At 37.7% G+C, this 21,327-nt stretch overlaps 1 long non-coding RNA gene across 1 annotated transcript; it reads right to left on the bottom strand.

Moving 5' to 3' along the window:
- Positions 1–10,303: 10,303 nt before the first annotated feature.
- LOC138122403 (uncharacterized) lies at positions 10,304–11,838 on the bottom strand. The gene is made up of 4 exons (XR_011156483.1): positions 11,744–11,838; positions 11,484–11,691; positions 11,071–11,429; positions 10,304–11,010 (listed from the first exon to the last, which is right to left on the bottom strand). It is a non-coding gene; the product is annotated as an uncharacterized lncRNA (long non-coding RNA).
- Positions 11,839–21,327: the final 9,489 nt, after the last annotated feature.

The following is a 21,327-nucleotide window of genomic DNA, read 5'->3' on the forward strand; positions in this document are numbered from 1 at the left end:
AGGTTGGGCAAGGGCCCAAGGTATTCATTCCTGCCCCCATCTTCTTGGTATAAGATGGCGGCCATGCCGGTGGCGGCTGGCGTCGGTTTGTAAAACATACGGGAGTTTGAGATTCGGCCGGTGGAGCATCAGCGGTTGAACGAGGACCTCCTTCACACGTATAAAGGCTTCCTCTTCCGTTGGTCCCCATCTCCATGGCTTCTTCGCGGACAGCAGGTCGGTCAATGGGTGCGCGATGTTGGTGAACCGGGGAACGTAGTCGCGCAACCAGTTGCACAGACCCAGGAAAAACCGTAAGGAACGGCGGTCTTTTGGTGTTGGGGCTCCCTGGATCTGTCTCAGATAGATGATTTCTCGCTTACCGCAGGCGGTGGATTTGGAGCCGTGCAAACACGAGCGAGAGGTGTTTAACGTGCTCCTCGTGGTTGGTAGAGTACACAATGATGTCATCCAGGTACACCATGGTGAAGTTTCGAAGGTGACCAGTGAGTACTTTCTGGCTCACGAAATGTTGGAACGTTGGCGGGGTCCCCGGTTCAGACCGAATGGCATCACCCGAAACTGGTAAAGACCCTCTTCGGGTGTTGTAAAAGCGGTCCCTTGCTCACATCGGAGAGCAGAACCTGCCAATAACCTGATTTTAGGTTTAGCGACGAGAATACCTTAGCCTGTCCCAAGTCCCTAAGCATTTCCTGGATAATCGGAAGTGGAGCGGCCTCATCCCTAGTAGCAGCGTTTAATCTGCGGTAATCAACGCAGAACCAGGGCTGGTCGCGTCTTTTAAGCGGATGTGGTGCTAGGTTGTTGTCGTTGTCGAGGTGTCTTCCATATCGAATAGGGATTCGAATTCGTCGAAGAGCTGAAGGACCTTCGGGCGTAGTTCTATAGGAAAGTTCTTCTCGAACCGTTCTCCAACGGTGATGCGGGCACAGTGATGGAGGCCAATTCCTTCCGTAGGGACTGGGATCGTTTGCTCGTAGTATTCGCCGAGCCGGTTTTGAAGTAAACCGTAGACCGATTGTCTGTACCATGCAGACCTGGGCTGCTGCATGAACTCGTAGCCCAGGACGACGGTCTCAACGAGGCGGTCCACCACGAGGAACTTAAATTGGAAGTGAACCTTACCTAAGGTACATCTTAGTTCCTGGGTACTGTTACGATATTTAACGCACGGCCGACGCTAGCATATCGTACCACGGAGGGGGGACGTGACGAGCCTGAGAGAGAGAGAGGACATTAAAACACCGCACTTTAAACCATTAACATCTCCGGAAAGGTCGCGGATCTCTAGTGCCCCAGAATACCGTGCACGACTCGTGAAACGTGAAAGCGGCACCGCCGTCGAGCGGATCAATCCTGGGGCACATAGAAAGGTAATGGCCGTCGCGCGGATCAAAACGACCACCGGAAGTGGAAAGGTAAGAAAACGCCCTTATCTCGTCGAACCAATCAACTACGCCATTTGCGGCGTACAGGACCTCACCTCATTCCGGAGGCCACATCACCTGGCGACGGTGTTGGTAATTTCGCCACCAAGCATCATTACGAGATTAAGATACAGGTAAATTCGCCACCACCGTTTAATGGCATGCTAAGCCTACCAGTAATTTCGCCACTGTACTTCCCGGAATTAATCTACATTGCACACCTACCTACCCATGAGGACGGCGCCGGCGGACGGCCGACATAAATATTTCTGTATCTGAGAGTCTGAGACAGGAAAACAAGTAAATGCATGTATATGGAAAAACAGTTTATTATTTAAGATTACAATGGAAAGATTAATTCTTTATTATTATGTCGTTTTATCATATTATTTATAAAAATTTTTCTGTTTCTGACATGCTTATTATGAATTTTTGCTACCAAATGTAGACTTTGTATTTTCACATAAGTGTCTATTTGAAATTTTTTCAGTTTTTCTAAAAACACAAATACAGTTGGGTCAGGTGTCAGGTGTCAAGTAGTTAAATCCACCCTTATTGGGTATGACCCTCAATAAAAATGTATTGAAAAATATTGGTGGTGAAATTACCGATGGAATTTTACTCAACGGGGATGCGCAAAAGATTAAGGTAATTACTGGTGGCGAGATTACCTGTCCCCCCTGGCGACAAGAAGGGAAGTCGCCCTCCTCACGAACTCATCAACACCCCTCAAGGCCACTGGCCCACAGAACCAGGCCACCAGCTCCGGCACCTACCCTCGTTCGGAACAGTTCCGGGCGAGCACAGAGCTGCTCTACCGTCCAGGTCCACCACCCAAAGGTCGTACTCGAACCGCGTTACCCTAATAAGTAGCATTCACATTAACCATTTATTTCTCTTTTGTATCAAACTGAGCATTGCTGAAAATTATATTGTTTTAATATAACGAATGTGTAATTTACATCCCATCCCCCTCGAAGTTACACAGTTATCACGTGCAAATCCGGGGCTACAACAAAAGGGTTTGTAACAGTGCCTTTGATGCGAACTTGGCCATGAGCGGTGGTGGTCTGAAGTTGGGCCGGCTGGTCCAAAAGTTTTACCTGTCCTGCCGCGGCTCCTTGACGGATCACGTTGTGCGTGGCTCCGGTATCGATCAGGGCGATGAACTCCTTTTCCTCAATGTTGGTGGAGGCGCGTGGAAGATTCGCGTCTCCATGGTTTACGGCGTTTATTGTTGTTGCGGGTTCTCCACGGGGCCCACGGTGCGACGGCTGCGTCCCGCTGCGGTCGCGGCCCCCTGGTCGTTTCCCGGATTCCTCTGGAGTTCTGGGCAGTCCGCGTGGAAATGAATCCCGGGACAGTAGTGGCACCTGGATAGCCACCTCGTGGAAGTTGTCGCAGGTGGTACCGCCTTCTTTTGTGCCAGGAGGCTCTCGATGGTGCCGGCCCCAGTGGACAGTTCCTCCAGCGTGTGGGGTGATGCAAAGGCCGAGTACATCACCAACTCGTTCCTCAGCAGAGTTCGGCAAGTATCGACGAGCTCTTTCTCCGTCATCGCTGGAAGGATTCTTGCAGCCATGAGTTTCTTTTTCTGGAGGAATGTCTCGATCGGCTCGTCCTTCGCTTGGCATGTGTCATAGAACTCGGAATGGAGGCGTATCACTTTGTCGAGGCCCCCGTACTTCTCCACCAGGCTCCGCTCCAGGTCTGGGAATGTGGGAAGGATGGCACCACCAGGGTTTGGCGGTACCGCGCAACCGGGTGGCCACTCGGACTCGCCATGTCTCTGGATCCATCGCGGCGAGGCGTTCTCGGCATTTCTCTAGGAAACGCTTCGGGTCCTCGTGTTCAAGGCTAGAGAATTTTGACAAAATTGGAAGTTCTGACGATTTTGGGGCGACCAGGCGAGACAGCACCTGGACAAGGACATCCATGTCGATGAGCGGACCTGTAGGTAACTGCGTTGGTGGTTCACCTTGGGGTTGAGCCGATATCCAGCTTAGCAAGCGTACCTGGTGACAACCATCTCTGGGTATGGCAGAGAATGGACGCTTTCTGTGCTTGAGGAGGTTTGCCGCGCACTTAGGGTAGCAGTATGGACTTTTTTTCGTCCCATTGCTCCTAATTCACCGGAACAAACGCACGATATGAAACTATTATACAGGATTATTCACGTAAGATGACGAGCCTGACCAGGTAAAAATGTGACCCAAAATAATTGTTTAGTATACTGTCCTGGTAGTAGTGTCTACTGCCTTGACGACGAGTCCGGTAGACACATGTTTATGGTCTAGTCCGTTTTACTTTACACGACGGCCAGTAGGAAATGTCAAATAATTTGTCAGATTTATTGGTTTTTATTTATATAAAAATTAAATGTACAATTACTTATATCATTGAAATGGTTTCTTAAAGGCAAGTATTACCCTTTGATCAATCCAAACAACTTTATTTCGTATTCTCCAATTGTAGAACAACCTGTACTCTGTCAAATAACTTCCCGATGATTTTTGGGGCAATAAGTTTGATCGCGCACTGGCACTATCTACCTTCTCCAAAAGGTGGTCTGGGAAGAAAACTTGACTTCTGCTTCGGTTCGGTTGTGAGAATTCATTTTATTAAAGGAAGTTAGCGCAAATGAAAGAAATCACATGAAAAACTTCGACAGACTAAATTTTGATGAATCGTTTGTTATCATAGTAACAAGGCATAGCAATCTTTTTCAAAGCCAAATTTTTTTATTTAAATTTATTTTCTTTTAAATAATTGTCTCATGCCTAGTTGCACCACACTATTTAATATTACTTAAAAGGTTATTAAGTTTTAACATTGATTAAAATTTCATTTTACGTTGCACCGCACCTTAAAAACAATTTAATTAATATTAAATTTAAATAGCCAAATTTGACTATTTAAATTAGTATTAAAATATAAGTTGACGTATATAATAAATTACGTAAATCAAATTTATTCACAATTATCGATATCGAATTTCCTCCTTAAATCTGATCATTTTCACGATATGGATAAATTTACATTCTATAGAAGATTTCGATAAACGAAACAAACATGTTTAAATTTATTTAGTTCCTCCTCTTGTTTTATAATGTTCTCGTCTTTCGACAGCCGCAATTTTTCTTGTATTTAGTTTGGACTACGTTAAGGAAAAGTCGTCGAAGAGTTTCTTGAGTCCGTAAAATACCATGGTCATTGTTCACTTTAACTACTTCTGGATTTTCGCGTTTTTTCTGGCTAGACAGCCTCAGGGCGTCCTTCTAGATCGTTTCCCACCATTCAAACCTTGTGCAAATGAATTTTCCTTACCCTTTAGTTTTTTTTTTTTGCCTTTCCCTTTTCACCGTACTGGTCTATCAGGTACCTTGCGGTCGGCTTTTTCCTCTTTTTCCTTTGTGCGGCGGGGCTCCGAGGTACTTTCCCCGGCCACCCACACCCACCCTCTCTTCTCCTTTTTTCTTTCTGGACAACACAACATGAAATACAACACAAACATCCATGGGAGGCCCATCCGGCCTGGGATTTGAACCCTGCTGACCTCGCGGTGGTGTCGGGAGAGTGTCGTTCTTCCTTCCACCACCCTACCGTCAGCCCCTACTAGACATACACACACATCCATGGCCCGGCGGAGTTTCCTTCCTTCGAAAAAATCCTCCCCCTTCGGTGGGATTCGAACCCACTAGCGCCGGGACCGCGACCTCGGAGCACTGTCTCCGACAGCCATGCGGCCACCGAGCTACCTCCTTACCCTTTAGTTATACTAAGACATTGGCGCGACCTTGACGCGACCATGGAACACAACAAGAGAAAAAAAAGGCATTTGCACAAGGTTTGAATGGTGGGAAACGATCTAGGAGGACGCCCTGAGGGTGTCTAGCCAGAAAAACACGCGAAAATTCCAGAAGTAGAAGGGAACAATTACCAATACCATTAGGGGATTCAAAACTGAATTCTTCTGTAATTCTCTTCCAACATACAATTTTGGTAATGTTCGGAAATGTTCCCTAATTTTGTGCCCACTATTCAAAAGGACTGCATTCTTGTCAATGGTTGTAAATGCAATATATGTGTAAATTTCTTGATTAATTTGACTTTTTGTTGTTGACACTGCAGGTGCTTTACTATACGATGTCCAAAACAAGTCATACGCTCATCTTCATGTTTTTTTTGTTGGAAGGGGCGATGCCAGTCTTGATAGGGGGAGATCTTCATCATCGCTGCCTAAAGCAGTAATTGTTTCAACGATTGATGATGTGCTTCGTCCAGGAATTTCTCTCTATCCTGCAAAACAGTTGCTGCGGATTTTTGTTTTAAATGCAAAATTACTCTTGTCGTTTCCATATCATCAAAAAGTGCAACTTTAAAACGGGGATACTGGTTGAACCTCAAGTCTGTTAATTTTCCATTTTCCACAATATACAAATTGATGGCTTTCTTCTGTTCTAGCAATCTTTCAAGCATGTAATATTGCGAATTCCACTGTGTGGCCACATTTTAAATCAGCTTTTTTGGAACCATTTAGAGTTCCTCCTAGATTTTCAAGAGTCTGTCAGATGCAGTTTTAGAATGGTTGAAATGCGTCACTATTCTTTTTGATTTAGAAATTACATCTATAACTGCACGTTGACTTTCGATGGCATCTTCAATCACGAGCTGTAAAGAGTATGAATACAGCTAGGCTGATAATAGATTTTAGCGCCTTCTACTCCTTTCTTCATATTAGCAGCATTGTCGGCAACTAATAGATGAGCCGGATCAAGTTTTAAGTTCCAATTTTCAAGCAAATTTTTAAGTGCTTTGGCAATATTTTCACCGCTGTGACTATCAAGGAGATGTTCACAACCCAAAACATATGAACATCTCTAACTGTCGTTCTGCAGCCAGTGGCCGGTGAATGATATGAAAGCACGGTTGTTATGTATACAAGTTCAAACGTCGGATGTAATTGATAATTTGCCCCTGTTTCCATTTCATTGAGCTTTTTTTTTCACACGCCTTTTACATTTTACATTTGCTATACAGGGTGTCTCAGCTAAGACTCTCGAGCCTAATATTTCGGTTATTTGCCAACGGATTTTTATGAAATTTAAAATACAGATATTTTAGACGGTGAAGATTCAATTAGTAATAATAATACTTATAACCTCAATTTAAAAAATGTAATTTCAACACATGTTTCCTTTATTGAAAATTAAGCGCACTTATTACTAGATTGTTGAACATTAAAAAATACGTGTCTTCACAAGCAATTAACAAAATCCCTCGTCTAGTTTATCGAAAAAAAGATTAGATTTTGTTGTTAAAAATTTGATCTAAATTTTGAGGGTATTTGAGCAGTCATTTTTTGAAATAATTGATGAAAAGTTGCCAAGCAACATTTTGTACACCCTTAAAATCTGTCAAAAGTGGGCGTGCTTTATTATAAAAGTCAAGTTTATTGCAAATACTACTACAATTTCAAGATTGTTGAAAAAGAAACAATTTTTGCCTATGGAGAGTGTCGCAAATACTTCAGTTACATAGTTTTCTCGTGGAACACTATCCAAATGTAGGCTTTACAAAATTTAAGGTTCAGAGAGTCGTCAACTTATTTGAAGACACAAGAAGCGTACGTGAACTAAATCGGGTAAGCACAAAACACGTCACTGGGAACGAACCCTGTTTTGTATCTAACACGTTTTTGAAACAATTATCATGGGATGTGAAACATTACAAGTGGGTCACTCATTTCGCCGATCAGCAGCAACGATGGTTGTGGATGCAGGCGGAGATATTTTGACACTAGAACGTGCGGGAGGATGGAAAAGTAGTGGAATTGCGGAAGGTTATGTGGATGATTCTATCAAAAAAAAAAAAATTAAAATGGCGAAAAAAATGTTTCCTGGACGAAACTCAACAGATGTGGCTTCCACTTCGACAAATGTGGCGTCTACTTCGGGAGGTTCTACAATTAATTGTCCAATGACGAGCGAATTCACTTCCGCTTCAGGAATGTTCGCCATTAGCGGAAATTCTAATTGTACATTTAATTTTAATTTGTATGAAACAAATTTCTCTACTTGTTAAATTCATAACTGGTCTGCTGTCAATTTAACACTACTAGCCAGTTAAAATGACTTTTCAACGTCAAGTGACAGTTCGAATAAATGACATTTACAATTTAATAACAAATAATACACTGACCACCAAAATTAACGCATCACTTGTATTTTTACGGTTTTTTTGAAAAGTTTTACTTTAAAGCAGAAAATTGTTATACACACTGAAAATAGAGGAAAAACACGGATCATTCTACAAGAGTAATTAAAATTTCCAGACACTGTGTACAAAAATGAGCAAAAATATCGTTTTTGCTCAATTTTTAAATTTACTCGAAAATAATTTTTTAGTAACAGTTGAAAAATTGAATCAGGATTGACATCAATCTTCATTTACTTTTAACATGGGTGATGTTAGGAACAACTTCGCATTTAAAAAGTCCGTGCAAGTGGTTTTGTTAGCTCAGAATTAAGAGAGTCGGAGGACTATAGCATATCACTTTGGTATGAACCAATCTACCGTATCTAAAGTTCCAAGAAGACATCGGGAGACTGGACGGCACACAAGGAGGCGGGGACAAGGCCGAAAACGGATCACAACACCTAACCAGGACCAATACTTAAGGTTAATAAGCATTAGAGAAGGGTTTCTCACTGCTCTCCGACTTCAAGATTGCATGTTAGAAAATATGCACTCCGCCTGGGTGAAAATACTGTTAGAAAATTACTAAAGGAGGATCAGATACATCCGAGAAGACCAGCCACTGGATCCAAGTTAACTGCAGCTCTTCGGAGGGCCCGTTTAAGCTTTGCATTAGAACATGTCAATTGGGTCGAACAAGATTGGCGCAAAGTTTTGGCCTTCGATTAATCCAGGTTCTGTCTATACAAGTCTGACGGACAGGTAATAGTGTATAGACGACCTGGTGAGTGATGTGCGCAGTGTAATTTCGTTACTAAAGAGAGTTTTGGGGGAGGGTCAATAATGGTATGGATAGGAATATCTTTAGACGTTGCTACAGAGCTTGTGGTTTTACATAGACGCAATTTAAATGCACATCGATATACCACGAACATCTTGGAACTTGTTGTTGTACTTTATGCCCCATTCGTAGGGCAAGACTTCATTTATATGCACAATAATAGACGGCCACATATTGCAAGGGTAATTTCCGACTAATTTAGGACTATTGAAATATCAGTTATGAAGTGGCCAGCACGTAACCCTGGCCTCAACTCAATCGAACACTTATGGGATAATATGGAAAAACTCTTACAGTCAGCTAACAAGAGCACTTCCGGATATTTGGTAAAATATGGGCTAAAATCATAACAGAAACCTCATTTTTAACATGCCACTACGTTATTGAGCTACAATTAATGCTAGAGGGGACAATACAAGATTTCAGGAAAATAATCTTTAAATTTCGATGGTTTTTTCGATTTTTCATTTTTACTCGTGATGTTACCTTTTCGAATTTTTGTATTTTTTTTACATTTATGTGCTCTTTTGTAAGAAAATGTGTTGAAAATATTTCCCATGGTTCAGCTGTTATTGTTGTTAACATATTTTTTTAAATATTTTAAAACTTACTTTTTAATTAAAAAAATCAATGTGAAGCGTTAATTTTGGAGTTCGGTGTAGTTATTTATGATGTAAGTGTTAAAAGTGAGATTTTATTTTGTAAATGGGGTAGATTGGGAAACGAGCGCAGCGAGTTGACGAACCCTACGAACAAAATAAAATCACTTTTAACACGTCCATCATACATCTAATTTTTATACAATTGGTTTGCATTGCATTTAAAAACGCAGTCGTATTTTTGATGTTTATTTTAATTTCTGCGGCAAAAATCAGGTAGCTAGTTTTCTATTGACATTTGTTTATTAGAAACGTCAAAAAAGTTTTCATTACGTTTTGTAAAACACTTTCAATTCCACATTATTGCATTCGTAAACATGAAATGCAAAGAAAACGACGTTAACGATGCCTATATCGACGACAGATTTCCCGCAGATATTGAAAAAGCGGCAAATAGAGCCACTTTAACATTTATAAATAAATAAAAAATAACTAGTGTTAAAAGTTTTTTTTTACTAGTGTTAAAAATACTTTTAACACGGTAAGTTATAAAGAGCAATTTTTAATCACATTAGCTTCCACTAAAAACGTCACTTTTAATGTCAGTTGTATAAAAAAGCATTAGTTACACATCATTTGGATTTTGACATGACAAAAAAGTGATGGCTAGTTTTTATCGCCGGCCATTGTACAATGTTTCTATCGAATTATGTTTTGTTTGAAATGTTGCCATTTTATATGCAATAAATCAAGGCGGTCTCTATTTTAACAGGCCAGGACACTGGATGTGTTGCCAAATTTCTTAGTTGGCCATTCCATAGCATCCTGAGTTTCAAAAATATTGGCACTTCTATAGAAAGGCGGTTCATTGAAAAATCATTTTGACAAGACAATTAATTGTGCAATTAATTTCAGTAATTGAAAAAATAAACATGCCACACAAATTTTGGGTACTCAATTGCAAGTCAAATTATGCTTCAAGCAAGTCTTCCTAAGTGAGCGTTTTCAAATTCCCATCGAAGAAGATTAGAATGCAAGAATGAATGCGGATTTTGGAACTAGAAAACTGGCGCGTGAGGTCTTTGTTGCACGTTCCATTACGTCTAAAATCCATTTTAAATTATAAACCTGTATTGGTGGTAGCGTCCATACACCCGAGTGGGTAGCTTTTGCAGTTCTTATTTATTTTTAACAATTCATACTGCACCTTTATTAGTAGGGCCCGGATTTTAGGCAATTAAAAAGTCGGAAATAGGTGCCTAAAATAGTCCCTTAAACTACTGCAAATAGTCCCTTAAAAACTGAAAATAAGCCATACTAGGTCCTTAAAGTTGTGGTTAATTAAATTAAAAAATGTGTTTTTAAAGTTTTAAGTAGGTACACACAACAAGATATTTACTAATTATTTTTTATTAATTAATATACAATACTACAAGTTTGTTAGTTATTTACATTGTTACGTATTTACATTGCATACAAGATATTGCTCTAAATTTTCTACTTTAAAACATTGTCGGTTATCCACCAAAATGGACTTATATTTTGAAAAACTTCTTTCTACCTCGCAAGAGGTAATGGGCGCAAATTTGTAATAAATTTCTTCCATTTTGGTGTCATGTTCCGGCACATCTTCACCTCTAAAAATTCTTGCCAATTCTAGAAGAAATTTGTATCCAGGATTTTTTTCAGTAACATCTTCAAGTTTTTTTAATGCTACTGCTGCTACAGGGCCTGGAGATTTTTTTAGGGAGGTAAATACGTTTTCAACAATTTTGATTGAATCGGTTAAAGGTAACCCATTTTTTTCCAATTGAGTAATACTTTCGCAGATTATTTTAAAATTACTGCGAACATAAATTAATTGGTTTTTTATTCCGGGTTTCTTCATTATAGACTGTGCTTTTTGAATAGCAACAGCAGAACTTCCATCAAAGGACATGACAACCTGTGAGTAGTTAAAAACAGTTTAACAATCAATTAATTTGCTTATCTTTTATATACTTACTTCTTTAATGGAATCAAAGTGTTCGCTGTAAAACATAGCAGCCTGAAGCCATGTTCCCCATCGTGTTAAAATTGGCTGTGGAGGCAGTGGCATTTCTTTTAGTTTTTCTTTGTACATTTCAACTCTCAAAGGTGCCTTAACGAAAATTTTTTTCACGTTCGAAATTAAATTATCCACATCTTCATATTGATAGCGAATTTTTTCAGCCACTAGATTTAAAGCATGCGCTAAGCATGTGACATGCACAATTTTTGGATAAAACACCTTAAGGTGTCTACCAGATTTTATCATATATGGTGCTCCATCCGTTACAAACAAAAGAAACTTTTCAGCAACAACTCTGGTACTCCACAAGATTTCTACGCATAGAAATTTTAAATCAAAATAAATTTAAAAAAGTGAAAAACCCTTACCTAAAGATTGATTTACGAATCTAGCTATTGTCTCATGATTTGTTCTTTCTAATTGTTTAGACGCCAAAAGATAAGATTTTCCAGGTTCATCTTCTGAAAGTTTCCCAACCAGACAATTCGCCACATATCGCCCAAGTGCATCTGTTGTTTCGTCAACTGAAACCCATATGTTAAAAGGATCCAGCTCATTCCGAATGCGGTCAATAGTCTAAAAGTGAAAATAATTTTAAATTAAATATTAAAAGATAGTATGTTCATACATCTTTGTAGCATTTTGGTAAATAATTTTTCCGTAAAGTAGACTCATCCGGAATTTTTCTACCACAATATTTTGTCAGAAAATTCTGAAACGCAGTCTCTTTAGAGGCACGCACGATTAATATACCAAAATTAAATTTTGAAGCACTAATAAATTGTTGAAAATACATAATTTGTTAGGAACGGTCACCGTCGTCAAGGAATTGATTCCACAGCATTCGATTCTTTATTGACGATGTCAAATTCTACAATAAAATTAGTCTTGATTTTTAAAAAATTTAATATTTTGGTCAACCGAAAAGTCTAATACAAATGTCGTACGGGAGGTATTTTCCGGCACTCCAACTAATTATGTCAAAATGTCCTAAAAAATTTTAGTGATGCTCGTACTATTCCGGACACGGAATCTTGGCCAACATTTTTTAGACATTTCTAAAAAAAATGATGTAAACCAGTCATTAGTGTCATTAATAAATGACAATTATTAAAAATCACTTTGAAGTTTTCCTTGTGACATCAAAAAAGCAGGGAAATGGCATTATCGAGTCAAAAGTTGGGTTATATTCAATAAAGTCCAGTTCACACATATTTGTCAGTTAAATGTCAGTCGTGGCCAAGATTCCGTGTCCGGAATAGTACATGTCGGACGTGTTTTCACAGCGCTCCCAGTATTTTGCGTTATAATCTTGAATAGTTTTATACTTTTCCCTTGAAGTTTAATATCGATCTCTTGGTGATACAACGAGGAATCCAGTGCAATTGCTGTTTTTCAGACTTTAGTATTTGTGAGTTTTCTCATTGAACTATCTATTTAGCGGTTTCCGTTCTGCGACAAACCTTATCGCTAGCGAGATAACTTTTTGTTGCGTTTCGGTATCGGTTGGCGACTAAATATTTGATTGATTTTACAACAATGATTAAAAAGTGCTGTCACTGCTTTGAAAATATCCTGGATTCAGATCAGTTTACTGGTTGTCATGGCTGTAAATTACAATTACATGTTGACTGTTTAACTTTAATTTTAACCGTTGTTTTAACGTTTAACTTTTAACCAAGTGTCTTACAGAATAGGCCTGATAGAGAAAAAAGTTTTACCATCATTGCGTTCCAATAATATTAAAAATTTTTGTAATCGCTGCAATGTGACGATCTCTGCTGTTTCTGAGGTAAAAACCATGATTAACGAATTGAAACAATCATTTGATACCCGTTTAGAAAATTTAGAGTCTCTGATAAAATCTAATGCTCTTCAGACTTTAGATCAAAAAGAAGATACAATCAATGAATCGGTTGAAAGATCGATACGCTGTTGCAATGTGGTTCTTTACAACGTCCCAGAATCTACCTCTGATGACGATTTCAATCTGGCAAACGATATTTTGGAAGTTCTGGATCCATCTCTGGCTGCTATGCCAGATGATATGTCCAGAATTGGAAACTCAAAAAGTAATAAACCGCGATTATTAAAGATTAGATTCAAGAATGCTGACATGGGCAGATTATGTTTGAGAAAAAAATCAGTGCTCTTGGGTAACAAAGTTTTTCTAAGATATATATTAGCGATGATAAAACAAAGCAGCAACAATCTTACTTGAAGCAATTACGTGATGAGTTGGCCGACCGCGTTGGAAAGGGTGAAAATAATTTAACCATAAAATACGTGAACAAGACACCAAAAATAGTAGAGAAAAAAAACGAATCACTGGCAAACCTTTTACTTGTAAAATAATGTATACTAATATCGCTTCTCTCATGGCTAAGTTTAATGATTTTTCAATAGCTAACTCTAAACCTAACATAACTGCTTTGACTGAAACATGGCTTAATTCTTATATAAGTAATAATATGATTGGATTAAACAACTACAAACTTTTTCGAAAAGATAGAATAAATCGTCTCCGGCAAATTCCTCGAATGCAGTTGCTCGAAATCAAATGCTCGAAATCAATTGCTCGAAAATGAAATTGCTCGATTGTAACTTTTCTCGAAATACAAGTTCCTCGAACTGCACTTTCTCGAAAATGTTTTGCTCGAATTTATATGGTCGAAAATGTGTAATTGGAGTGTAATTAGTAATTATTAGTAATTACGGACTAGTCGTAATAAATAATGACATTAATGCCTTCAAAATATTCGTGTAAAAAAATTTCTCGATTCTGTTATAATGCACTTACTAACCTTATATCCCAATTGCATATTGCATAAACTCATTGTTTTATAAAAAAAAAAAAACTGTTGCGGCCTTGGAGAAAATAATGGAATCTCAAATCCCTGCACCCGAAGATCTGTAACGGCCTTACCGCAATTACAAATCCCACATCATAAATAAAACCAGTCTTCAGATTTTTAATATCGTTTGATTTAATCTAATTCATATTTTTCTTCGGTAATTTCGTTTATAAATTTTAGAAATGAATTCTCTTAGTGTAAAAATCAGAAGTTAAAAATTTTGTGTAAAACAGTTTTTTTTTTAAATTTATTAAATGCAATACGGATGTGGCCTTTGTAATAACAATCACCGCATTATCTATGTATGATAATTAATTACTTTCGAGCAAAACATTTTCGAGAAACTGCCGTTCGAGGAACTTGCAATTCGAGCAATTGACTTTCGAGCAATTCGTCTTCGAGCAATTGCATTCGAGAAATTTACCTAGATTCAGAATAAATGGCAGAGGAGGAGACGTATGTATATACGTAAATGAAAATCTCATTAAAAAAATAAGTTTCAGACAACTGTTCTAGATATATCAGTTGAACCGTATGATACGCTCTGGATTAAATTTTCCAGTAATTTATTTTCTTTTGTAACAGCATGCGTTTACAGACCTCCACTTAACGCCTCTTCAAATTCAATCGAAAATGATCGTAAATTAATCAATGTTATAGAAGATCAATTTAAAAACCTCTCAAATTTAATAATTGTTGGAGATTTTAATTATCCCAATATCAAATGGAAAGCAGACTGTTACTCCTCTAGCTCTTTTTCTGATTCACTTTTTACTGATATGTTAAATGATAACAATATTTCTCAAGCTGTTTCAGACTTTACACGATTTAGACATAACCAAAAATCCCCTCTATTAGATCTTGCCTTAATATCAGATTGTAATCTTATTTCTAATCTTAGCATCTCTGATCCCATCGGTTTGTCTGATCATTGCACAATTGAAATAGATTTGCAGGTTATTCTTTACTCTAAATGTAATATTGAGTCTTTTGTTTATAAATTTACTGACTATGCATCGCTTTCTAAATGTCTGGATCGAACAGATTGGAGCATCTTATACAATTCTGCTGACGTCGAGGAACAATGAAATTTTTTTCTAAATACGGTTAACAGTTTAACCACCAAAAACACAAAAACAGTAGTAAGTAAACGTTTATTTATGAAACCTTGGATTACAAACGAGCTGCTTAACAAAGTAAATTTAAAGAAAAAACTCTGGAATAAATTTAAACAAAGTAAGAATAACAATGATTATAATATTCACCGAAAATTTTCAAACAATTTGAGCTTTGAAATAAGAAATGCAAGAAGTAAATACCAAGCTAAACTACTTAAAAAACCTCAATCATTCTACTCGTATGTTCGAAAACATACCTCCTCAAAAGTAGCTATACCTATCATTCGAAACAAAGACAACGTGTTGTGCTCTAATTTTACAGAAACAGCAAATGCATTTGCAGATTTTTTCGCATCTGTTTACTCATCAGACTCAACTGTATCGCTGCCTAATATCAGTAGTTTCAAATATAAGAATTTATTAACTGACTTAAGTATAACTAAAGAGACGGTTAGACAACAAATTAACAACTTGTCTGAAAATGTAGCTCCTGATCCGGATAAATTAATTTCTAAAGTTTTAAAAACAAACTGCGAGCAAATTTTGGAACCATTAACAAAAATACTGCAAACGTCATTTCTCACTGGTAGACTTCCCAAACTGTGGCGACAAGCTATAGTTACTCCAATTTTTAAAAAAGGTGACAAACTCGATGTCAGCAACTATCGACCATTAGCTTGACTTGCCTTGTTTGTAAGTTACTAGAAAGAATAATAACTCATTATTTGCTTCAGCATTTTCATGATAACAATCATATTCCAACTTACTAGCACGGATTCCTGCCTAATCGATCCGTTATCACTAATCTTGTATCTTCACTTAATAGTTGGACTAAGATCTTGGATCAAAAAGGCTCTCTTGATGTCGTATATTTAGACTTTAGCAAGGCGTTTGACAAAGTTTTCCACATCCTGTTGCTGCACAAATTGCAAGCTCTTGGTGTGAGGGGTAGATGCATTGAATGGATAAAAGCGTTTTTGTCGGCGAGAACATTTGTGGTTCGTGTTGGTAGTCATTTTTCTTTTGAAAAGAGTGTTGCCAGCGGCGTTCCCCAAGGCTCAGTTTTAGGTTCAATATTATTCCTTGCTTATACGACTGACAAGGGGAATCATGACTAAAATTTGAATATACCAGCCTCCGCTTTAGTTCATCCGACAATACTGATTAATTAAATTTTACGTCTTAACTGCTTAATCAAAAATTGCGTAAAAGGTTTGCCTCCGCAATTTAACTTAATTTAATAATAATAATAATAATAATAATTAGCCACTCGGCTGCGCCATCGCCATCGCCGAAACCAGTTGTCGCGCCGGAAAATTCACCTCCCGTACTCTAATGTAAATAACTATTACAGTGGCCACAACCGATTTCACTGTATGAAATTTCAGTCGATTGTGTTACGAAATGATTATTGTACATATGAGCATGCCACATCCAGGACGACGACATGACGCTTTTGTTTTAAAAGATACTCCTAGAACAATTACGTTTATATTGTTCTCCATATTGCATTTATGGGGATGAAGGATACCCTTTAAAAAAGCACAACAGAATTTTATTATTATCAAATGTCCCAAATTCGTCAATGTGTGGAGCGGAGTTTCGGCAAAATTGTGCAACAGTTCTTGGATTTCAATTATTTTCACTGCTGCATCCCTTAGTTGTTTCGGTAATATTAAATCTTCTCTTCGTGGTCTACCCACTGAATTTTTCTGTTTATTTGATTTATTAGACTCGGCGATTTTCTATAATTATTCCACACAAGCATTAGTTCTCTCATATGGTCGCCCCATTGGGTTAGAAGCGTGGAGGTAGATACTATTAACAGGAGGGAGCACTATTTGAAAAAAGTGGAAATGCCGCGTAAATCGGCACTGCTATAAAGTGGTACTAAATACAGAGCGCAACATGTTCCTTTCCAGTGGCGTTTTCCACCCACTTTGCAATTCTGCTGATTACAAAAAGTTGAACAATAACAAACAAATAATAGCAACAAAGATAATAAAACAACACCCAACCAAAAACGGAGAAAATTCACGCCGGAACCACTCACATGTAAAGCCGAGACTAAAATGGCTGAAATGCCCAAATTCCCCAATTACCCCCTGTTGACACGCCACTGGAAAGATCCCAACAGAGGGCCAACTGTGTCACTAACGCTGGCGAGTAGTTTGAAAAGAGTCATAAAGTTGTACTAGAGAGTGGCCAACTGATACCGCATCTAAAGCATTGACTGTATAGGGAATGCTGCGTCCTGACTAATACTACGTCCATGGTTAGAAGTCTCTCCTTACCAGATTCAGTTGCTTCTTCTGAGTCATATTTACGGTATTTGGCCATTTGTTCTTTCAGAAATGGTAAACTGCTGTCTGTAAACCTATCAAGGTAGTCATAATAATATATTATATCATTAAGTGTGGAAGTGTCTCTTTTTGTGCTAAGCCGAGAGATTGAAGACCGAAACGCAGCTGAGGTTGACAACTGGGCGAAGCACAAAAAGAGCTTCTATTCTGAATGATATATACTATTTTATCTTCAAACGGATCACAAAAAAAAAATTGGACATGAACTCATTTATTTTTCGCACAATCGTGTGGTTATAGCTAGTTACCATTCTTGTTGACACATTCCGTAAGTTGAACTTACAGCCCTAATGCGGTAAGTAAATTAATGACACAACTAAGCAATCAATATACTATATTATTAACTCTATATGACAAATACACTATTGTTTGAAATTAAATGTACAAGGCACACCATAATAAATCGATGTAACGTCATTCCCCCTGTCTCTGTTTGTAGAAATACTGTCCGAAATATTTGAAGGCACTGAGGTAGGCGCAGAAGACGTAGATGCAACGTTTGTAGCGCTGTTTGTGTGCAAAATCTTCGCAGCAAACTCCATTTTTGTTGATAATAATGAATCTGCTACATATCCCTCCGCGACCCCAGAGGACCTGTAAATACACTTTCTCTTAGAAAATAAATGTATATTATTTTTATTAAGAAAACCTCCAGCCTCCGTGACGTTTGAGTGCCATCACATCCACTCCAGTGCCTGCCAACAAAGTAGCCGATGTTCTGCGAAAGGCATGTCCTGTGTATGATTTAGGATCTTCGAGTTTTAAATATTCCGCAATTTTTTGAGGAATTTGACCCATGGTATTTATCCCCACAACTTGATTCACACACTTTCCTTGTCGAACTGCGTAGAAAAATGTGTTAGTGTCTGTTTTTTTGGGCCTTAACAGAGAATATTTTCTGATACTCGTAATATTAGAAAAATTAACAGCTTCATCAGGGTTGTCGATAATAGTACAAGATCGACGGATATTTGTTTTTGTGACAATTATCATGGTACCTTTATCGGTAATGTTATCCACTGTCATTTTATGTAGTTCGTCTCGTCGAAGGGCCCCAGCAATGCCCATTATCATAACCGCTTTCATTAAAATGTAGTCGTTGGGGGCTTCCAACAAGAACTTGTTCATTTCTTGTCTGCTAAAAACGTTAGATTTTTTTGAATAATGTCCAGGAATGTTCAGAAATGCGACCAACTTGTTAAATTTGGATATATCCGTGCCATCGTGTAGATTTATCGTACTCCTGAGCATGGAATTTTCTGCCCATAAACTACCGGGAGATTTCAATTTTGAAGTTCTTTGAACAAAATACGCCAACAGAGATTTTTCCGTTATTGCTGCTCCTTTTTCATCTAACCAGTCTTTAAAAATCTCATATGTTTTATCGTACCTTTCTTTTGATTTTGAGGGAATCAAAAAATGATAACCCGTTTGATACGCTTCCTCAATTTCGCTCTTTATATCGAAATTCTCTTCTTCAGCCATTGTATAAGTTGACAATTGTCGGACTTCGTCTCGATTTTTCAAACTCTTCCTCGATTTTGTTATAATGCACTTACTAACCTAATATTCCAATATATTATTTTTTTCCTGCAGTTACCTACATTAATATTGCAAATTTCAGATTTTAAGAGCCCGATTTCAAGTCAGGGTGACAAATAGGTGATGTAGCGCAAATGTGTAGCTATCTTTGTCCTACACATTAATTACCAATATGCGTCATCTTTCTCAAACTTGCAATTTTGTGCCGTTACCATGACAATACAAGTTGCAAGTCAACTTGAAATCGGCCTCTAAGGGAACAGTAATTCCCACTTCCCTTGTAATATTATTTGTACTTAAAGTTTTCATAATATAAGTAAAGTCTACAATGCTACCTAAATTATCCGATGTACTTTCACCATATCTTTAGGTAAAATTTTCCCAAAATGGTGAACGATCGTGATTTGTAATTTTTAGATCCTGAACTTTTACTAAGTTAACAGAGCCCAAATCTTCGATATCTCCCATTGTTAAATTCGTGATTTCATTGCAATGGAAGCGGTCACACCTAGTCACATACGGTCATATGTAACCTACAATAATACACTGACCGGCAAAAAAAGTGAGACACCAAGAAAAATAATATACTAAAATCATGATTACAAAATTAAGTAAAAATAATAATAATAATAATAATAATAATTAATAATTAATAAATATTTAGAGCTCTCCGTTGCTATGAGAAGTCTTTGGTGTTTAGAAAAAATTTCGATTTTACCACTTGTAATTTCAGCAACGGGAATAGTACCGCAATCTCTTTTTAAAAATTTAAAAATTCTGGATTTAGATAACACATTGGTAGTTGAATTTCAAAAAGGTATATTATTATACTCATGTCACATCGTGAGGAAGTTCCTTAACATTGACACAGAACATAATACACAACAAAGTCAAAATGCGGAGGCGAGACGCCGGTAATTATGTTGATAAGCACTGCACTATTACTTGATAGTAATATTCGTAATAGTGTATGTACTCCGGCAAAATTGCCGTGCCGCCGGGTGGAGGTGGGATAGTCTGCATAATAATATTGTCTTTATTCGATAATTGTAGTTAAAATTCAATTAATACAATAACAGTTATTTCCAGAAAATAAATCAGTTACAACAGTGACAATTCTAAGAATACTAATAATAACTGGGGTGGCGCCTTTCAACAACGTTGCTCTTCCAAGTAACCACCCCCCCCCCTCCCCCCCTCAAACTTAACCTAAATTCTAAAAAAAGAAAAAAAGGAAAAAAAGAAAAATAAAAACCAAAATATGCATTATAAATCAAGATTGCGTACCATTTGAGTACCATGAAAATGAGTACATTCACAATGTAATTGGTGTAGCAAAAAGATATTTTTTAAATTTGGATTTAAAAACAGAAATGCTAGGTGACTGTTTTATTTCACTGGGAATCAAGTTATAGATTCTCGCGGCGCTATAGGAGAAACTTCTTTGATATAATGCCGAACTATGCGCAGGAACAATAAAATGATCGTTGTATCTAGTAGGACGGTTGTGGATATCAGAATGCTTAATCAGCTTTTTGTAGAGGTAATGAGGCAGCTGCCGTTTACTTAGCTGAAACAAAAAGACTCCAAAATGTAGCAGAAATCGCTCCGGAAGCCTCATCCAGCCTGCTTCCTTATATTTATATTAAATATGATCGAACTTACGTATGTTAAAGCAAAATCTCAGACAACAATTCTGCACTCTCTGAAGACTCTCTTTATCTTTATTTAAAATCGCAGGCCAGTATACAATACCACAATATTCAATGGCTGAAAGAATGAGGGTATCACATAATTTTAATTTGATAAATGAATTTTGAATTATTTTGTTGACCTGTTCGTGGAACCTTAAATTGCTGTCTATTGAAAGTCCTAAATTTTTTCCGTATTCTTGTGGTTTTAAAATATGTTTATTTAAGATAATATTAAAATTTATATCACTTAAAAGTGTATCCCGTCCCCTACCAATAACAAGGAGAGTTGTTTTCTGCTCGTTTAATTTCAGACCATGATTATTTGAGTTTGCAGATATTTGTTTAAGATCATAATTGATATTATTAGCAGCCTCTAGACGAGCGCTCAAATAGAAAGAGTAATACAACTGGGTGTCATCTGCATATTGATGTGTCTTACAGTACCTAATACCAGCTGTTATATCCGCGGTGTAAAGACTAAACAATAAAGGTCCCAAAATGCTACCTTGTGGTACTCCTCGGGTTACTGGTCTGAAATCTGACCTTTGGTTACCAGCAATAGTGCATTGCCGACGGTGACCAAGATACATCTGAAAGAACCGCACAACGGACTTTGATAAACCAAGGTAACTCATTTTTA

Source organism: Tenebrio molitor, chromosome 1, assembly GCF_963966145.1.
Source record: "Tenebrio molitor chromosome 1, icTenMoli1.1, whole genome shotgun sequence".
Lineage (NCBI taxonomy): Eukaryota > Metazoa > Arthropoda > Insecta > Coleoptera > Tenebrionidae > Tenebrio > Tenebrio molitor.